This window comes from Phodopus roborovskii, unplaced genomic scaffold, assembly GCF_943737965.1.
Source record: "Phodopus roborovskii unplaced genomic scaffold, PHOROB, whole genome shotgun sequence".
NCBI lineage: Eukaryota > Metazoa > Chordata > Mammalia > Rodentia > Cricetidae > Phodopus > Phodopus roborovskii.
In genome coordinates this window covers 19,660,719-19,682,149 of record NW_026126459.1, presented here as the reverse complement: position 1 = coordinate 19,682,149, position 21,431 = coordinate 19,660,719, and positions in this window count along the sequence as shown.

Genomic DNA, 21,431 nt, shown 5'->3' with positions numbered 1-21,431 from the left:
GTGGCTACAGTAGGATCTTTGGTTGTCTTATTCTAAATAACAGAACTGATCTTAGGCATGGCTACTCCTGATCCTCAAGGCTAGAGAAGGAGAAGTTGAATCTCAGGTGTGGTTACTGAACCCTTAGAATAAGTGAGGAAGAAAAGTCTGTTTGTTCCGTATACATGCTACCATGTTCCCCTTTTTGGTTAAGGTTTATAAGAGTGGTGAAAAATAAACTTGAGCATTTCAGTATTGAATGATTTGCCCTCCTGACTATTATTCTGTGTCTCTGTCTTTTCTTTATTGTCTATAGCTAGCCTTCCCCTCATCCACATACCCCTACTCAGGTATAAACTTGGGGCTTCTCTCTGGTTCCAATTGCAGCCCCACAAAGGCAGCTTCCAACACTTCCAGGTAATAGTCTACACTGATGGAAGTTAAGGTAGGAACTCAAGCAGGGCAGGAACCCTGAGACAAGAACTATAAAGCAAAGTCCATGGAGGAGACTTCTTCATGGGTTGCTCTCCATGGCTTTCTCAGACTATCCAGGACCTGGGGCTCAGGGGTGGCTTGCCTACCAGCCAATCTGGTGGGGGCATTTTCTCAATTGTGTTTCTCTTCTCAAATAACTATAGCCTGTGTTGACATAAAAAAAAAAAAAAAAAACTAGCCAGCACATTATGGGAGTACTAATTTCTTTAAAATATTTTTTTTTAATTGAGAATTCCACACAATGTATTTTGATCATACTCATTCCCCTCCCGCAACTACTCCTACATAGATCCCCATCTCCCTACCCACCCAACTTCATGTTCTTTTTCTACTGCTTTAAGCCCATCAGCTCAGTTTGTATTGGTCAGCTACTACTAGGTGTGGAATCTATTGTGGAGTGTGGTCATGTAATATGGAATTCACACCATGGCTTCTTGGGGACCCAAACTCCAGTACTAGTGTGCAGCAAGCACTTTATCTACTGAGCCATTTCAACAGCCCAACATGAGTTTCTGAGTTGAGGGTCTCTCACTGACCTGGAGCTGACTATTTTGGCTTTATTGGTTGGCCAGCAAGCTTCTGGGATTTGTCTCCCTAATCCCGGGGTTATGGATAAGTGCGGCTATGCCAGGTTTCTATGTAGGTGCTGTGATCTGAACTCTGTCTTTCAAGTTTGCATGGCAATCCCTTTACCCAGTGACCCACTTCCCTAGGCCCCAACTGATTTCTTCTGAAAACTTTTCCATGGGATTTTTCACATTAAGAATGAAATCCACACTCCTTCAAGGCTCTTTCTCAGCTGCCCCTGCCTACACTTCTCCCACTTCCTAACCCTTCTCAAAATTTTCTGCTTACAAGAAGCAAGTCTCAACCTACCATTATTTCTTCAAGGACTCTATTCAAAGTTGAAGGTATCATCCTGTCAATGCAATCACCAAAGGTGATACCTTTCAAGATATGCATTTATGCATATACTTTCTTTTTGAGACAGGGCCTTGCTGTGAAGCCTAGGCTGGTCTTCAGCTTTTGTCATCCTGCCCCAAAGCCACAGTGCTGGAATTACAGCGGGCACTGTGAGTCTGATGTGGTCCCACACTTGCTGTCACTACTCACTGGAGAGTAAGGATGTTGTCTCATTGATTCCTGACTCATTTGTCCAGATTGCTCACTGCCTCGTGTTTGAGCAGGTATTCTGCGACTTTGCACTGAATGAGTGAATTTACTTTCAGGACATTTCTGGCTGTGTAGAATGAGTTCTGGTTTTTCTTGGAAAAGAACTTCTTCAGCACACCTGACAGAAACAACGTGAAGAACGAAGGATTTGTTGTTGCTGTTTGTTTTTCTTCACTGTGTGAGAGAGTATGTGAGCTTCTGGTTAGACATCTCTCAGTAGTTGGGAGGCAGAGAGGAACAATCTGGAACCAGGGCCAGATTGAAGCCCATAACCTCTGCCACTCCAGGGACCAGCTCCCTCCAGTGAGGTTCCAATTCTAAAGGTTCCCCAACCTTCTAAGACAGCCAGCTGGGACCCAGGCATTCAAACACACCAGCCAATGGGGGACACCACACATCAAAACCATCACAGGATACAACTGAAAAAACTGGGGATGGAGAGGTGTGTGTGTGTGTGTGTGTATTGGGGGGGTCAGTGCAGGCCTGTCTCAAGTGAAGAGAAGAAAGACACCTGTAAGGCAAAATCAGGTTTGACTCATTGATAGACTGACACAAAGGATAAGAGGGAGACCCTGATCCAAAATGACACGGCTCGGGAGTGAGTGCTTTCATCATTAATAGGGACAGGAATGGGGGTGGGGAGGGGCTTACAGACTCTGTTTTTGATGTAGTATGGCAGGGCGCTGACGGGGAACTAGATATGAGGAATATGACTGGAGAGAGAGGTCACCGCTGGAGATGCCACTTTGGGAACTGTATGCATGAAAGTGCTAATTAAACCCACGGGGCTGATTGGAACCTGCCAAGCCAAGAAGCCTGAGAGAACACAGTCTGCATGAGATACAAGCAGGTCAGGAGAGGAGGGTGGGTGGAAGGACTGCCCAGCACTGAATGCTGCCCCAGGCTGCTGGGATCAAGTGGATAAAGTCGCAAAAAAGTCTGTCTTCTACTCATGTGATTCTCTGCTTTCCAAATTTAAGTTTCCCTCCAATGTAAAAGTTATTTAGCTTTCAAGTCTATTAACCTAACAAACCAGAATCATTCAATAAAAGCTCTACCTTTCCTGGGCTCCTGTACTATACAACATATTCTGGTTACGGTTCAGATGTGATTAGTCCTCCAAGGGTTCCTGTGCTGGAAGCTTGGTCCCTAATATAGCTGTGTTAGGAGTGCTTGTGCACATTTGCAGTAGTAAGATCACTGGGCAAGCCGGGGCTATACAGAGATCCTGCCTCAAACAAGCAGAGGCTGCAGATGCAGCTCACTGTAAGAAAGGCACTGGCCTAGCTCACAGCCCCTTCCCCCACAAAAACCACAACAAAGTAACAATGACACAAACACATATAAAATCTAGTGGACTGGGTTCTCGTAGTTTGGTCATTGGGAGACTACCCTTGGACAGGAATCATGCTATTCTTACAGGACCCTTTTTTGGTTCACACATGAGTGAGTTAATACTCCAAAGTGGGATGAACCTTCCTCTGGCCTCTGGCTTTCTTCCTGCATGATCTCTCCTACATGCCCTCCTGTCATGATGCAATCTGCAGTGTTGTGACACAACCAGAGGGACTCCCAGTGGAGGCTGAACACGTTTACGACTTACCGATAGTGTCATCTCAGCCTCCAAACACACTAGTTAATAGATACTTGTCTTCGTTCCTTCTCCATTCCAGCTGCTGAGTTTTCAGCATCTCTAGTATGAGGGCAGAGATTGTTGGACTATGTAGATGGTATCATCTTTTCCACTCTGACATATATTGTAGTATATATCCATTCTGTTATTCTAGAGGACCCTGTCTAACAACTCCCAGGAAGTTATCTGTGGTATTTCCTAGTTGAACTATGGCTTTAATTCCCAGTGCTCAGTGTGTGCTTCAAAAGTACTTTCCTATGTGAGTGTGCTTGTCTGCGGGCTCTCACATGAACACCCATGTCCTTTGTTACTAACCCTGCTTCCTGAACAACTCCAACGCCCTTCTTACCAGGTACAGGCAGCAAACCTTTTCCCATTCTGTTAGCTTCTGGGTGTCAGTTTTGCTTTCGCCATGATAGACGCCTTTATGTCTGGTCACGAGATGCTGACTAAAGCCACTGTGTCTCCTTCCTTCCTTTCTCCCTTCCTTCCTTCCTTCCTTCCTTGTTGCTGTGACAACATACCCCAGCAGAAGTAAGATGGGTGTGTGTGTGTGTGTGTGTGTGTGTGTGTGTGTGTGTGTATGTGTGTGTGTGTGTATTACTCAGCATTCTCTAAAGGATCAGACCTGATGGAATGAGTATATATACTAAGAGGGAGAGGGAAATTATTCAACTGGCTTACAGGCTGTGGTCCCAGTAGTCCAATAATAGCTCTCTTGATGGAAGGGCTCATAATCTGGTAGTCATTCAGTCTAGGAGGCTGGATGTCTCTGCAGTCCTAATCTGGTACTGAAGTCCTGGAGGGTCTGGAGAGCTGGAGAGGGTCTTTAGTCTATGTTGAAAACCTAGAGAAGTTAGATTTAATACCAGCAGCAACAGGTTAGATGAGCTTGTCAGGGAGGGGGAGGGCAAGCAGGCCACAGCAAAATTATCTTCTCCGGTGTCCTGTATCTGGGCTGCCATCAGAAATTTGGCCCAGATTTAGGGTGGGCCCTCCTGCTTTAAATACCCCATTAAGAAACTCCCTCACAGGGGTACTCAGTAGCCTGGGCTTTAGCTGAGTTTAGATGCTGTCTTGCTGATAAACAAGATAAGCCATCGCAGGGAGAAAGGGTTTATTTTGGCTTATAGTTCTGAAGTAAATATATCACGGCAGTCAAGAAGCACACACACACACACACACATACACACACACAGAGAGAGAGAGAGAGAGAGAGACAGAGAGACAATAGGAAGTGTAGCTGTGTTATACAACCTTTAAACCTGCCCCCAATAACCTTTCCCCCAGTGAGACCCCCCCCCACACACACTCTTAAGGGTTCTATAACTTTCCCAAATGGGGACCAAGTGTCCAACCATCTAGGCTTACAGAGGAAGTCTCTTGTTCTGATAGCCTCTGAATATACAAAGTATACTTTGTATATTTCCAGGGTTCCCAACATGATTCCTCCATGAACTCACCTTGGGTAGCCTGAGGCCATCACTCAGCTATCACCTCTTCCTCCATCTCAGCTGCCTGTCACAGACACCACCCTTTGGAGGAGAGCCATGTTCTCTGTGTGCCAGCATCCTGCCCAGCTTGTTTCCCCCACAGCTTTTCTTTGAAAAAGGCAATGGGTATTGTGCAAGGAAGGTGGGCTGGGAAACAGTCAGCAAGCTTCTGGCTTTTTCTGAGATGCCCTGTTGCTTTGGAGTGGCTGAACACTCTTGAAGCTCCCAGCCCTTGAGCACCCGTTGGCACTGGAATTTCTTAAATGGTGTCAAAGAGGAGGGGTGGCTGTCCTTGGCAGTACTTCCTTGCCTGAATCACAGTTGTATCCCTGATCTCACAGGTCACTTACTCTCTTTAAAATATGATTTTTAAAAAGAATTTTTGGACTTTTTTCCTTTAAAAAATGTAGGAGAGGCAAACATGGCTTTTAAAAAAAGTATATATCCAGAAGAAAGGACAAATTTATTATAAATTATTATTTCTTTGGGTACGAAGAAATTTCTGGGTCAAAACTAACTCAAAAGAAACTTGTTCCCTAAAGTCATTTCTGTCATTTGTTTTACCACACCCCTGAGTACATTAACCAAAACACACACCGAATTCAGTCGCCATTTCCTGAACTTGCTCATTCTGCTGTCTTCAACAAGGGCAGGCTAACTCTGAAGACTCAACTCCAATGCTATCTTCTCTGTGCTGCCTTCGCATCCCTCCCAGGAAGAGGAAAAGATAAATAAATATTGCCTCAAGTGATGCAAACTGACAAGTGAAAACTTCATTCACTTCTCAACACAGGGATGGACAACGGATAGAAATATGCTGTGAAAGGATCAGGTGGCTTTGAAAGTGCTAGAGAAGGGAGAGCAAACTGCGGACTATTTAAATCTATTTTAAAAACTGCTTGTTGTATGCGATTGTTCCTTGAGTCATGAAGCTGCCATCTTGGAGTTCAGCTGTGCCCTTTGAGCAAGATGATTGTGCCAGGGGGATGACACACTTTATGAAGGGGTGAGGGGTCATGAGACCCTCACCTGAGTATCCAGTGCTCCCTATAACCTGTTGTATACAACTCTGGTTTAATTGCTTGTGGCCTCTGGGAGGGGTTGGTATATATTGGCCAAAGACCTAGGGAAGGGGACTCCAACTGTGAGGCTAAAAGAAAGCCCTATGCCTGCTGGGTAAAGGCTTTTCAGGTGCAGCTTGTTGGGGGCAGCCCCCCTCCAAGTATATAACTCCTTACTTTGTCTTTTTTTGGGGGGGTTGTTTGAGGCAGAGTTTCTCTGTGTAGCCCTGGATGCCCTGGAACTCATTCTGTAGATCAGGCTGGCCTCAAATTCACAGAGACCCACCTGCCTCTGCCTCCTGAGTGCTGGGATTAAAGGCATGTGCTGCCACTACCTGGTCCCTTACCTATTCTTCTAAAGGGAGTTCAATGAATTCATTGGTTCCCCAGACAGAACTTTGTCCTAAGGCCATGAGGACCTCAGGACACTAGGTAGACATTGCTTATGCTCCCGGGACAGAATTTTAGCAACTCTGCTGCAGGGACAGAAGTCTGAGATAATTTGCTTTGCTCATTACCATAAAATTGTATAATAGTCATTTGTTTAACTCATTTGCCTAGGAGGAGTGGCTGGTGCTCTCCCCACAGGAGCACCAGCCACCAATGGTCACTATATCCCTTCAGGGAGGATGGCATCTCCTTTCTGCTCCCTTGAGCTTTTCTCCCTTCTTCCCCCTCTCCTCCCTTCTTTCCCTTTCATGGTTTACTGTAATGACTGCTTAAAGAATATAATATGGCTGAAAGTAAATTCATATTTTGTGATTGTTTTTGTCTTAAATAGTGAACTTACTTCAAACACTGGTTTGTCAATGTTTTGGTAATAATAAAGGTAGTATTTATTGAGCATTATATATTATTCTAAGTGATAGCTGTATATTAAATCATTTTATACTACAGCAATCCCTGTAGGTGTTATTACAATGACTTACAGTTTAGGGGGTCTATGTTGTAGAGAGGTTAACTTACCCAAGACCTCTCAACTCTGAGCCCAAGTGATTGTTTCTAGAATCTTGCTTCTCTTTAAGCAAGCCATTAGGGTGTGATTCAAGTTGGTATTTTATGCGCCAAATACAGAGTGTGTACTATGTAGATACGACTCTGTCATATACATAATATTTTTAAAGTTTTAAGTAAGTAGGGTTTTAGAGGGCAAACAGACGCCAGAAAACACAAATGATACCTTGTATCTGAAAAGCTGTCTACAGCCTTATGGCTGAAGTGGTGAGAGGCTGGGCTGGAACCAACCTTAAAACATTTTTACAAGGCTACAGTATGAAGAAGTAACCACCCAAGGACTCTACGTTAAGATCCATTAAAAAAAAAAAAAAAAGGCGATTATATATGCACTGGGTAGCGGAAGCCCTCATCAGTGTTGACAGTACATTCATTTATCCCATATGATTAGCAGGATTTGTCAGCAATGAATTACAAATTTTCCCTTGTAAAGGCTGTTTCCTCCCTCATTTATATATAGGCCAAAGCTGTATCTAGCATAGAAAACAAAATAAAAATAACGGCATGTATTATAAGCAGCTCTGTTTATAAATTAGTACATTCCCCTTTTGAGGAAACAGTGTATAAATCCAAGTGTGGGTGGTAGTTTGAATATGGAGATCTGTCATGCGCTTTCAGAAGCACTTCAAGAAAAGCGCTGAGCTAATTAAGTCTATTATTTGTCTTCCTCCTTCGAAGGAAAGCACACACATGCTGCTTGTCCCAGGGCCAATCATATCCACAAAGAAAAAGCCCCACACTGTGTGGATCCCGTCAAAACTCTGAGCTCTTTCCCATTGTGAACTGGGGAGAAGATGTACAGGTAAATTTTTCCACAGGAAAAAGAAAAGGAAGTTTTAGCCTTAGAGAAGTTCATTGCTTTCACATGGAATAAAACATTGGCAGCAAAGAGAAGCCCCGGTCTTCATCTCTATAACATCACCCACTAACAAGGAAGCCGCCAGTTATTTCTTTATGTGTTCTCCAGGAGTTAAGCAATCATGCACATCTGGTTTGGAAATTGAGAATTCTCTCTGTTGTAGGTTAAGTGCATGAGTGAAATAAGAAAGGTAAATCAACCATCTGCTAAGGGCTCAACCAGGCAGCGGGGGCAAGCAGCATCGACCTCTCAAGAAATCCTGCTTTCAAAGTTTTGCCAGGCTCTTATTTGTCATCTGGATGCTACCCTGTCCTCAAGGACCTGGCTAATGATCTTCAGAACATATGGCCAGGGTGCTTCCTCCTCTGTTGGCTTTTGATCTCAATGTTGCAGGCAGGTTGGACATCCACATGTTACCTTGTAGCACCTGGAATGGCTATGCTCAGTCTTGGATTGATCTGGAATAGTTTCATGGAACTATGTCAATTGCAACACCAATCCTGACATTTTAAGGAGTCTACTGATAACACAAACACTAGCTTTTAAGGCTTACCACTATAAAACAAACACAAACAAACCTAATGCTTGGTATCTCTTAGAAGGTCTTTAATTTTAGGATAGATAAAGCATTGTGACAAGTGAATCCAAAAGTATTTTTATAATGAAATGTTTGCAACACTGAGTATTCTGAAAGCATATAATCAAAAGCCTGATACCTGGAATACTTTCAGTAATAATCATAAAAGTACAGAGGAAACCCCTATGTGTTGTGGAATATTATTTTAAGATGTGTTATAATTGTTTATGCTGTGGAACACTTGTTTTAATGATGCAAAGATGTGTTGCATTTATTTAACTCTGTGAGGCTGTGATTTTTTTACTTGTCTAAAATACTTGATGGTCTAACAAAGAGCTGAACAGCCAATATCAAGGCAGGAGTAAGGATAGGCAGGGCTGGTAGGTAGAGAGAATAAATAGAAATTCTGAGAGGAGAAGATGGAGGACCTAGAGGCAAGGAGGACATTGACGGCCAATTGTCCAGCTACACAGCCAGTCATAGAGTAAGAGTGCATGTAAGATATACAGAAGTAAGAAAAAGAAAAAGCCCAGAGGCAAAAGGTAGGTGGGATAATTTAAGTTAAGAAAAGCTGGCTAGAATCAAGCCACACTAAAGTTAGCTGGATAGTAGGCTCCTCAAAGAGCAAAGAACAATGACCATAAGAGCTAAGAATAAACAAAACAAAACAAGCAAATAAGAAAACTAACAACAAATATATAATCAATTTAAATAAATGAGAAAAAAAATGAGATTGACAAGGACAGCATACTTGCCTCTGTTTTTAGCCTGTATTTATTCATTACATTTGAGGTTTGAGTCCCTCCATTTCCCCTCTCCTCTCTACCCTCCTCTCCTTCCCCTCCCCTTCTCTTTTCCCTTCCTTCCCTCCCCCCTCCTTCCTTCTTTCCTTCTTTCAGCATGCTGTAAATGCATTTGGGGTTGGGGCATGACACACTTGCAGAGGCTGAAGGAGGACATGTGATGTTTTCCTCCATCTGTCTCTGCCTTGTGCCTTGTGCCTTGTGCCTTGTGCCTGGCTGGATCTCTAACTGAACTGGAAGGTCTTGATCATCAGCTGGACTGACTCGTCAGTGAGCTCCTGAGATCTGCCTGTGTGAGTGACCATTGCCTGTGTCCTGTGTGAGTGACCGTTGCTGGTGTGAACATTTCTGTTTTTTCTTTTAATAATTTGTTTATACCTTATGTGCATTGGTGTGAAGGTGTCAGATCACCTGGAAATGGAGTTACAGGCAGGTGTAAGCTGCCATGTGGGTGCTGGGAATTGAACCTGGGTCCTCTGGGAGAGCAGCCAGTGCTCTTAACCACTGAGCCATCTCTCCAGCACCCATTTCTGGTTTTTATGTGAATGCTTTGAACAAGCACTGTTACCCACTGATCTGTTTCCTTAGTCCTGAGGTTTAAGTTTTAATAAATACATTTCAGAAGTCCCAAGAATGTTATTTCTACCAAGAATTGTAATTTTTGTATCTGCCCTTGAAAGGAAATTATTAGGAGTATATATCCTCAAAAGACAATCTGGCTTGGCATGAACACATTGAGTTATAACACTGTTCACTTTGGATGCCATGCCTTCTACTTTGTGAGCCTGGAAGAGACACTCTACCCTCTGAAGTAGCAGAAGCCTTATCTGGGAAACCCTGTCAACCCTTCCCATTCATGGGGATCAAGCCATAGAAATCTCACTGCAGCAATCAAGATTTATAACACACAGCAGGAAAACCTGAGCTCTACATCAGTGAACAAAACTCCTTATTCTGCCTCAATTGTCCTAAGTACTTTAAAGTAGTTTATACATTGGTTAACTCTCCCCTGTTCCTAAAGCCACAGTGAGAAAGTTCAGTTACCTGCTAGATTCCAGTCACTTGTTTCTTTGTTCTGGCCCATTTCCTAATTGGGCCATTTAGTAATATGATTTAAGCTTATTATTTGTCCTGTGTTATGAGTAGGTTTTTCCCTGCCGGTCTAGCCCCACTGCCATGCCAGCCCCAAATAACACACAGAGATGCTGTATTAGATATAGAGCTGTTGGGCAGTTACTAATTTCTTATTGGTTAGCTCTATCTTAAATATTAACCCATTTCTATTAATCCAGTGGTCTCATCTTACCAGAGAGAGGGGCTGGCGTTCTACTCTCTCCATCCTCCATCTTGACTCTCCTCCCTACTACTTTTTCTCTCCTCCTAGTCTCCTAGTCCCACTTACCTTGCTTTCCTATTGGCCAACAATGCTTTATTCATTAACCAATAAGAGAAACATACTTACAGAATGACATCTCCCATCAGTCCTGGGCACATAAAAATATAAATGCTTTACAAAAGAATAGAAGTGAAAGCCAGGTGCAATCCAGAGGTCATCAAATCTGGGATCAAGTTTCATCACTGGGACATGTCATCTTTGGGGCACATGAGGTAAACACAAACCTATCAATTTCTTCACCTGAAAGTAGAAAACACCTCTTGTCTATCTAAAAGGATCACTATAGTTCTGGATAGGTGGGGAGGTGGGCTGGAATGTGAGGATCGAATGGGGTGAAGAGGGAGGCAAGGGAGGAACAACTAAGACTAGGGGTCATTTGCGGGGGATGAAGTTACATGGGAACCTAAAAGGTAGACATTTCCTGTATTATATACATATGTGAAGGCAGTCTAAATGAAATTGCTTCTCTATATATGCATCTAGGAGTAGGCCTGGTGGATCATATGGAAAGTTTGGGGTTAGCTCTTTTGGTGACTGCTGGTTGTTTTCCAGGGTGTCTGCACTAGTTTCCATCTCATGTAGTAATGTACACAGGATCCAATCTTTGTACATCTTACTGGTGCATATTATTGTTGTCTTTAAATTTTTAGCTTCTTGTCACTGTGACATGATATTTCCTATTATTTTGCCCATGCATATTTTTGAGAAAAGCAATGAACCTGAGGCAAGCACTTCTTTGACATAGCTCAAAAGGTTTGCTCTGCCACTGTCTGCCTACCCTCTGAGGATTCTTGTTTCCCTAAGAACAATTGAAAGATCAAAAATACCCCTGGAGCCAGTCACGGGTGGTTCATGCCTTTAATCCCAGCACATGGGAAGAAGAGGCAGGTGGATCTCTGTGGGATTGAGACCAGCCTGGTCTTCAGAGTGAGTTCCAGGACAGCCAAGGCTGCACAGAGAAACCTTGTCTAGAAAAACCATCCAACCAACCAATCAACCAACCAAACAAATAATATCCCTGGAAACCTTGTAGACCAGCTGGGGTTTGCCTGTCTTATAAGTGTCCATGGTGTCTATCTTTGACACTCTAGTTTGTGAGCACCCTAAAATGGTGAGGCAAGTGGCTACTTTCTCTCTAACACTTATGGGTTTATTTGAGAAGCCTGATGATGCCCCAGTCACGGAGGGTATTATCAGTCACTGTGAGCTGAGCTAACCGAAATAACACCTGATATCATCCTTAGGCTATGCCGAACATTAAGTTCCACTTCCGATGGGGGTGTGGCAGTGTGGATGAGGCTCACTTTGTGCCTGTCAGGGATTCTGGCTGACCATTCAATGCACCATTACTTAGAACATGATGTGATCTACTTAGGAGAAAATATCTTTTGTAAGGTTCATTGGGAATAGGATAAATGATTACACATTTTTTTTTTTTTTAATACCATTTTGCTCATTTACTGTGTGAGGAGGTCAGAAGACCAGGACGATAGTCAGTTCTCACGGCTTAGTGGCAGATGCCTGTACCAGATAAAAAATTCAAAAATAGTTTTCTTTTCCTAACCAAGGTAGTAGCTCACGATATTAAGGCTAACTTCCTACCTGTGTGACATTGGGCATGTCATTTAACCTCTCTGGGACTCCTCTCTGCATAGTTATCTATGAAATAAGGAAGCATGCCCTGTTGTTAGTGTTACAAGGCATCCTCGGGCTGTGAGACAGTAAGTGCCACCTAGAACAGCAGCGGTTCATGGTCATGCTAAATTGCCAGGACAAGATCCCTCACCTAGGAAATGAAGTCACTGAGGGCAGAGGGCCCCTTGGGAAGCTTGATAGAGTTACAACCAGATTCAGATTTTACTGAAGAGCTCCTCCTGCTCGCCCCTCACCTCTGCATTCTCCCCTGCTGCTAAGAGGAAGCTGTTAAATGCCTCACCACTGCCTTCCCTATCTCCAGTCCTGGGTCTGTGCTCAGATTCATGGGAAGAGGAGCGTGGAGGCAAAGAGGGACACAATGCTTTCTAAGCGGTACAATACTGTTCTTTGGACTTGCCTCAGGCATGGTGGCTTGGTCAGAAGGCTCCCACTTCACTGGTTCTGAGGCACAAAGGAAAGGGTTTGAAGAGACAGGAGCTATTTCCAGCTGCAGCCGAGCTTCCCTGCTGTGGCTGTACTGTTCTAATTGAAGTAATAAGGACACCTAATGACCATGATGGATTTTTACTGTGTAGCAAGGCTAAGTCATGTTGCAAAAAGAGTAAATTTGGAGTTAAACCCATCTTCCAGTAATCATGACAAAAAGAGAATGTCACATCACGCTTCACATAATGAGCCAAAAGTGAAGACAAATTTTTAGGAGGAATTTGTTCTTAAAACAGCAAGAAACACATTCTCTCTCTCTCTCTCTCTCTCTCTCTCTCTCTCTCTCTCTTTCATCTCCCCCCACTTATACAGGGTTCTATCTTGTAGAAAACAGACTAGATTAGTTAATTAACTTTTAATTCTGTGTCCATGATCCATGTAACAAGGAGGGAGTGCATTGCACAGCCCTGTGTTCACACACATGCACCCGCACATAGAATTTTTTGAAACAATTTTTTTGGCTTTATTAAAATGGAATTCATTATGACATTTTCTATTTTAATTAAAACAAACCCCACAATCTGCAATTGATTAAATTGATCTTGAAATCATGTTTCACTCATGATCTGCAGTTTTTTTGAATACGCTATAGTTAATGGCTCTTTGAGATCTCATCCTTACTTCTTCAAGTCTTTAATAGACAATAATTTTTAATAATTATGATATCAAGGGTATGAATGTGACATCTCTTCTTTGAACGAACACTAAGTCTTTTATGTGGGTCAGGCTGATGGTGGTCCTTCTGCCTCCATCTTCTGAGGCCTGGGACCATGCCAGGCTGCTTTGTCATTATTTTTAAGAGTATAGAAGTCTCGTGCATTAGGATGGTCCTATAGGAAAAACATTTTTTGACACATTCTTCACCTCTTTCTGGGGTTTGCTGCATTTCTCAAATTGAAAGCCATTCTTGTATCCTAAAGTGAAACTTCCTTGTGTATATTGATTTATAAATAATTCATTGATAATAGCCTTTAGGTGTGTTAGAAGAGAGCTGAATTCTAGTTATCTATATATTAAAGCTTCCACTGCTCACAGATTTGTTGCCTTGAAATATAGCTTTGAAAGTATAAAGGTCAGTTACCTAGCAACCTTCTTGTTGCTAATATTTCAGAAAACTGTGTATACTTCTGTTTACAGAGTGTTTTCATGGAAAGAGGCAGGTGACAGTAGCTGTTTGATGACAGGAAAACTGGGGCACTAACAGTCCTATTTGGGAAGTTTTACTTCTGTAGTATATGTTTTTGTACAATTTGTGGGGAAAATGCCATATTACCTTCGAGGCAGTATTACTGTGACTAGTCAACACTTTTGAGAAATGAATGGATTGAACTAATACAACCTCTGAGATCCCTTTAGTTCTAAAAGGCCAGGAATTTAAACTCTTGTTTTATATGCTCAGATAACCAACCTATAACCAAAGCCAGTTCATCAAAACCACTCTCTTTCACTGAGTAATTTATTTGTCCAAGAGAATGGGCATTGTTTGGCCACGATAGTACACCCCTAGCCAAAATCCTGAGGCAGGAAGGTCGTATGTTCAAAGCTTGCCTGGGCTACAAAGGGAGTTAGTTCAATGCTAGCCTGGGTAACTTAAGGAAATTCTATCTCAGAGAGAGAGACAGAAGACACAGAGATATAGAGAGACACAGAGGCAGAGAGCTATAATCCAGTGCCGTGTTACTTGCCTAGCATGTGCAAGGCCCTGGGCTTCATCCCGGCAGAGAATGGGCATTGGGCATTTCTACCAGAAAGAACATAAGTAGTTGCCATGCACAGATGTTTGTTTAGCTTTTGTAGAACTAGTTATTCTACAAGATAGCCTCTAAGAATTATTTTAGCTATTGTAAGAATACTTTTAGATGGAGACCCATATGAAATCAATTATATACTTCCCCACTTGGTCAGGAAATTGTATGGACACAATGAATCATGATCACGCAGTGATGCTCCAGCATGACAGTGTTATGTTAGAGGAACATTGTAGAATCTTCTGAGTGCGCAGGGCCGTGTGTGAGTTCAATGATGGATGTCATCTCACAGATTCTGGAAGTTTTCTTTTCCTGGACTCCCTGTTGATACCTGTCGGAATGCTGACCTGGAGGAAGAGCCTCTTTTTTCTAACCAGCCAAAAGCAAGTTTGTGAAGCTTGCAAAGCTTTGCCTAGTCAGGGCTCACCTTCCAGCCCCGCATGTGCATTGAAATGGAAATTTTGTAACTATCAGATGGCTCATTTCCCTTAGGTCCTTGCCAGTGTTCCTAACAGGTATGATCGCCCAATATTACTGGATTGGAACATATCCTAGGACTAACTAAAATAATGTGCAAACCTGTCAAGAAGTGAGGGCACATCAGTGGTAGACAGAGAGTGAAAAGCATAGATGTGGGGTGGGGGCGGGGAGGTGAGTGACAGGCAGCTATGGAGATGGCGTAGATGGTGAAAGGCTAGCCTCAGAAGCCTGATGATCCCCAGAACATACATAAAGACTGGGTGTGGGGGCAAGCATTGGTAATGCCTCACAGAAGGGAGCAGAGACTGGAGAACTGTCCTCAATCTCGTGGGGTTCTGACCTGGGGTGTAGAGCACAGAAGCAGAAACAAGTGCTCTTACCTCAGCAAGGGGGAAGGTGAGAACACCGCTGAAAGCTGCTCTCTGTCCTCCACACATGTTGTGTTATGTACCAACATTCACACACACACACACACACACACACACACACACACACACACACACACACATTCCCCCCACAGACACAGATACACACACAAGCACACAAACACACACACACTCCCTCTCACACACCTTACTCTCACACACAACATATTTTAAAAGATAGAATAGATACAGAATACTTATATATTAGGAATTCTGTTATTTTCATTATTCTTGTGTAAGGAAAGATAAAAAGTTTTGTTCGCATAACATACATTTCTATTTAAGTAGAAACAAAAAGAATAACTATGTTTTATTTTTAATACATTAAATTAATGTTTTATATTTGTATCAGTTACACTTCTTGCAAGAAAATGTAAAATTTGAGGAGAAAAGGAACATCAGGAAGCAGAGTGGAGCCAAACCCTCTGTTGAAGGAGATTAAGAGATGGAATAAAGGGAGAGGTGACCTCAGGGCAAGATCCCACCCAGCTACATTTCCAACTTGTGAAAAGGAATTAAAGAAAAACTCAGCGCCCAGTGTGGTGGCACACATCATTTTTAATCCCAGCACTGGGAAGGCAAAGGCTGGTAGATCTCTGAGTTTGAAGCTAGCATGGTCTACAGAACAAGTTCCAGAACAGCCAAGCTTAGGCAGTGAAGGAAACCATTGGAAATAGAAAGCTGATGAAGATGTAACTGAACAAGGGGACCTTGTTCCAGCCCCAGCAAGCAGCAGACCTTGGCAATTTTGGCCATGTGGTTTTGGCTTTAGAGTCAAGGAATGACTAAGGAAAGCTGCTGAGAGCAAGCATGTGTCAGGGGTGTCCCTGAAGGGAGGCTTGGAGAGGTTATTGTGTGAAGCTGTGAAGTTAAAGTTTGGATTGCCTTGGAGACCCCAAGATGTTGGAACTGTGGGGTACCTTCCATGGAGAGCTGCTAACAGGGGGTGGAACCAGCCCTGAAAGGAGCTGGAGATCTGAAGAGCACTTTGACATCAGACATGGAGATGCAGAATTTGGAGTTTGCCCAGCTGAGTTTTGGTCTTGCTTTGGTCCGGTATTTCCTCACTCTGCTCCCTTCCCTACATTTTGAAATGGTAACGTATATCCTATACCATTATATGTTGGAAGTATGTGGTCTGCTTTTTGATTTTGATTGTACAGGGGGTTATAATTAAGAGATTGCATGAGTCTCAGAAGAGACTTTGAACTTTAGACTTTAAGTCTGAGACCGTGACAGACTATGGGAACTTTTGAAATTGGGCTGAATGCATTTTTGCATTATGAGATACCCACAAACCTTTGGGGGCCAGGGAGTGGAATGTGGTGGTCTGAAAGAAAATGGCCCCCAAAGGGAGTGCACTATTAGGGGGTGATGAAACACACATCAAGGGTGAAGTCTTCTGAGGAAAGGATGCTAAACTTTTCACTAATATAAAATACAAAACCTGCCCACAAGCCCCAGTGCCCCATGAAGCAAAGTCACACTCTGCTGAGGCTTATCCATGAAGGAGAGAGGAACCTACAAGAGGAGCATAGTAGGACATTTACATCCCATTCAGACTAGAGTAAAACATTTTGGCATGCCGTGTCATTTTCCTGGATGCATCATTTCCAAGTAGCTCTGGTGATACCACAGGCACACAAGCTGGAGGAAGCTAAACTGTCCGCAAGAAGTAAGGAAGGGACACTTTGTGCCTCTCTGACAGCCTGCCTCCTAGCAGGCTCTGTGGCTCATGCTTTATGCATTTATTAATCATCTGAGGGAAAGAATGAACAAATGCTCATGACAGTTGTGGGGAAGACCGAATCGGGGGATGTTACGAGCTTTGATAAATGGCCAGGATATGAACAGCAGTGCGATTCACAAAGACCAAAAACAAATCAGAAATCTGGATGGGAAAACATGAAACTGCTCTCTGAAAGATACAAACAAATATCATACTGGTAAAAATCATACTTGATGCAATCTCTAGAGAAGAGAGCTGGGGTGCTGGAGACAGTTTTAGATGAATGTGAACTTGAAAAAAGTGATGTTGGCATTGGTCATGGTGGTGCATGAGCATCAGGGGAAGGGGCTGTGGTCTCTCAAATGAATGTGTTTGAAAGCACCCCAGAAAAACTGTATTCCATTTCCAGCACCCAAATAAGCAAGCAATGTTGACAGTCTTGGATGGAATCCAGGGGAAAAATAATGAAAATGATTAATGGAAGGGAGGGATTGATTTATGAAGATTTATGGAATGTATCATCTGGGTTAAGCGATGGCAGAAGACATTATGATACATTCTGGAAATGTTGGCAATACTTATAGCTCAGATTTTAGGGTAGGTTTTTTTTTTTTAAAATAGAATTAAGTAGGGTAGAATTAATTTTCATACAAGGCAGGACTGAATGAACATGTCTTAAGGTCACTAAATACTTCGATGACAGCTACTCAGTTACACATCAACTTTTACGGTAAATCTTGATGTACTGTCAGCTGTGACATACCCACAGACTTCACTGAGAGACTGGTGATGTCCTGGTGTCTGTGTCCTAGAACAAACTAATGTGTTATTTATTACTAATGTTTCTCTGCTTTGACCTGTGAGTGAGCGAACATGCTTTTAACAGATCCTAAAACAGATGCCTCTGGTGGCTTAGTAAGGAGAAATGACAGAGGAAAGAAGTGCCCTTTTATTCCTATTTTAAATAAAACTGTAACGCCGTTTTCTAGACTCACATCTTCCTGAGTGAATTATGTCCAAGTGGGAAGGGGCCAGCGGGAGGATGGAAGGGCCTTACGTTGTTTTAAGAGACACATGCCTACTTACCTTCATTTTAGGGGTCAGAAGAGTTTGAGATTTTTAGAAACACTCATCGGAATGTTCTCTGCCATTGACTGAGTAGATGCAGGGGTGGTTCCATGGACTACATGAGTGGGCATTTGTTTAAGACTGAGTGTGTAAAGTAGCCTAGGTGTGTCTCCACCCTTCCCTTACCACATTAGAAATAAACACATTTTGTTGAAGGGAAGCAAGACCTTCAGTGCAGAATCAAGAGCACAGAAAAGAGCCTTGCTGGGGTTGGGGGGGTGGTGCCTTAGTCTGAAGGGACTCTCTTCGGGAAAGCAAGGTCACTTCAGCATAACCACAAGTAGCACTAACTGTATGACTGGCAAAGTTACACTGGTTAGCTAGGATTTAGGAAAATCTGGTTATGTTAGTAAGTGGAACTTAAAGGAAGTTCTTGAGCCCAAAGGAAAATAAAGCTACATTGTTAATGGTAATACAAATGTAAATGGAAAACTTTACATATCCCAAGGTTTTAGCCTGAGGTTAAATTTACAGCCTAGCTCTAACTCTGTTTTGGTATATGTAATGAAATCATTAGAAATTATAGTGATCTTGGGTTTCCTGCCATCACTATGTGATAACATATTCATAACCTATGGGATAGGTAATGATTACCTACTATTCAATTAACCCTCAACAGATATTTGTTAAATAAGTTATTGAATGAAGTTATGGGAAAGTATTGGTTCTGATGAGAGAAGGAGGTATTTCCATAGTTGATCCTAAAACCCTCCGTGTGTTGAATCTACCTATACCAGTGCTCATTTTCCAGCATCAATCAAATGTGACTGAGTCATCCCTCTCCCTCCCTTACAAGTTATGTGTTATCAATATCCAAGTTTCCATATCCATTTGATTAACCAGGCATTTACAGAGCTGTGACTTAGGGCTAAGGACTAGGCTTTCTTTTGGAAAGCTAGAAGAATGAGACAAGTTGTTTTCTAAAGGAGTTTATAGTCTGGCCAGGAAGACAAGCTAACAAGTTGTATGGTAGACATAACTATATATAAATATATGAAACAAGTAGTCATATTTCATCAAGATGGGTATCACAGGTGACAGTTGTGTCATGAGCCAACAAGGACTAAAAAGAGAGCATCTAAATCCAGGACAGAATCAAAATGGGAACCGAGTGTTGTTGCTTCTTTTCCTCTCTAAAGGTCCCCTGACCTTCATTGTAACGGAGTCATGTGTAGAGGAAAAGACAATGTACCCTGGACTCTGCATTCTATAACACACAAGGGCATCTCTTTTGTTTGGGAAGTTTGGCTCTAATGCTCTTAATTGCCTGTTGGTAATGACAAAAAGGTTTGCTAAGAGTTTGTTGGTGACTTTGCTATGCCATAATAATGCATCTGTGTTCACTGTTTGGATGATGTTCCCAAGAAATCATTTAAAATGAAATCAGTTAGCAGGAATGTGTCAAGTAAAAAGACCCACTAAAAACTATTCATTCTCAGCAGGATTGAAACATGTAAAATTGCTGGTTGGAAGAATTTATTTTAATGTATTGTTTTTATCAGCATATTTTGTTGCAAGCAGTGGAGGCACATGGGGTAACTGCAATACAGGCTAAAGCCTGAAATACCAAAACCCAACCAACCAAACAAAAAACACCCTAAAAACAAAAACTACTTAGCAGCGTATTAGGTATGATTTATTCCGTCCACATAACACTGTTTTTTTTTTTTTATTTAATTTATGTTTCTGTTGACTGAGTGCAAATAAATAAAAAGTAGGAAATTCTTTGCATAGCACTCTCACGGGAAGGCCAAATAGAGACAGCCTGCACTCGGATCATTTTATTTTACAATCAGGATCTGAGGTGGCAGATTTAAGACAGGTCCCATAGATTGCTGTTTGGCTTTGATTACGAAGGCCTGATGTGAACAGGATATACACCACAATATAATATTACTATCCATCTTCTACTTCCACCAGATTTCAGGGCACACTAGTAAATCACTGGCGTTAGATACTAATGCCTGTGTAAATCCCCTTGCCTGGGTTTAAATATAAATGTATAACCTTGTTGAAGTACAGTTTAGATTACCGTCAGCTCCATTATCCACTTCAGATTTCAAAATAAGAATAGCCATAGAGGAAATAAAAGCATGTGTCCTTCTTTTCCTTTTGGAACTTTCTGATCATACCACACTTCAGCAATGGATTTGAAACCACAGCCTGACAAGTGGTCCCCATATGAGAAGACAGTTAACAGAGATGAGGGTAGAATTATAAGGCAGTGACTAACCTCTTTACTATAGAAGTTCAGCAGAGACCATATCATGCTGGGGCTTTTCATTTGGGCTCTGAGAAACATTTTAGCTAAGGCCCTTAAAATAATTTTACCTGTTTATGAACAAGACCTTGTACTTCTCATAGAATTAATGATTTTTTTCAGTTATAATATTTCATTAGATGGGTTAATATATGGAAAGCACATTAAATATCCCTGAAATTCAGTAATGAGTAATTCCTGGCAGTGGTAATGAGGATGAGAAGAAAAATCACATTTTTAGCAGACTGCAAGTTGGCAGAGACAAGTGGTAGGTACTTTGAAGTGCTTGAGAGTGGGGTCTCCTCTATTCACAATCCAAATCTCTCATTTACAATTCCCTAGCCTTGGCCTTGATTTTTAATATTACCAATATTAGCAACACTACACAAAAATCTCATTGCTAGATAATTACAAATCATATAGTCCTATTGTAGGCCCTATTGACAGCCATTAAGGATTCATTATAAATACATACTAGTTACAATCTGTATTTGAAACAGGAACAACAGATACAGTTTTAAAATATACATGTCTTACTTACTTTTCTATTTCTGTGAAGAGACATCATGACCAAGACAACTTAGAAAGCATTTCATTGGGCTTGCTTCCAGTTTCAGAGGGTGAACCTGTGATATCATGGCAGGGGCATGGTGACAGGCAGGAATGATGTTGAGTAGCTGGGAGCTTTCATCTGCTCTACAGGCTGGAGGCGGAGAGGGGTAGGGAGAGACTAGAGAGAAGGGAGAGGGAGAGAAGAGAGAGAGGGAGGGAGACAGAGACAGAGACAGACAGAGAGAGAGAGAGACAGAGAGACTGGGTCTGGCTTGGGCTTTTGAAACCTCACCCACAGTGACACACCTCCTCCAACAATGCCACACGTCCTAATTCTTCCTAAACAGTCCACAAACTGGGACCAAAACATTCAAATATATGAGCCTATGGGGGTCATTGTTGTTCTTTTGTTACAATTCTAGGATAAAGCTGAAGAAAGGGGGGTGTCCCGTGTTGGGGTCCCAAGGTAAGGGACTGAGTGGGA